The following is a 477-nucleotide window of genomic DNA, read 5'->3' as shown; positions in this document are numbered from 1 at the left end:
AGCTTGTTGAAAACCAGAATTCCAATCACCATGTTGACCTGAAAATACACAGAAAGACGTCAGTGAAGGCTCAACACTGCACATGCTGTCAATCATGCAGTGTCCAAGAGCGGCTCCTCACCAGAACGACAGCAGCGGCCGGACCCACAAATGAGTACAAGAGTCCGCCTTCAAGAGACAACCAACAGCTGCAGAGAGGCAGAAACACCAGTGTTAAACTCACAAAGACACAGACGGAAAGAGAAAGACAAGCAACACACGAGATGGGAAATACTCACTAGTTGACGGTGCCGTAACCTTTGGCTTTGGTGAAGCCGACAGAAATGGCGACGACTAAAGCGGGCAGACCTGAGAAAGAATCCAGAGAGAGAGTTAAACACCCCATCACACGAGACATGCAACACTCTCCAGAAACAACAACACAAACACAAACACACTCACCCCATCCCAGACACAAGAAGCGTTTGCGGATGATGC

At 48.8% G+C, this 477-nt stretch overlaps 1 long non-coding RNA gene across 1 annotated transcript; it reads right to left on the bottom strand.

Annotated features, from left to right (window-relative positions):
* On the bottom strand, nt 1-476 carry LOC107682151 (uncharacterized). The gene is made up of 4 exons (XR_001633385.1): nt 442-476; nt 279-348; nt 122-188; nt 1-38 (listed from the first exon to the last, which is right to left on the bottom strand). It is a non-coding gene; the product is annotated as an uncharacterized LOC107682151 (long non-coding RNA).
* Nucleotide 477: the final 1 nt, after the last annotated feature.

This window comes from Sinocyclocheilus anshuiensis, unplaced genomic scaffold (assembly GCF_001515605.1).
Source record: "Sinocyclocheilus anshuiensis isolate Anshui unplaced genomic scaffold, SAMN03320099.WGS_v1.1 C31724936, whole genome shotgun sequence".
NCBI lineage: Eukaryota > Metazoa > Chordata > Actinopteri > Cypriniformes > Cyprinidae > Sinocyclocheilus > Sinocyclocheilus anshuiensis.
Note: the sequence above shows the minus strand (reverse complement) of the source record. Positions and strands in the feature narration are given on the sequence as shown.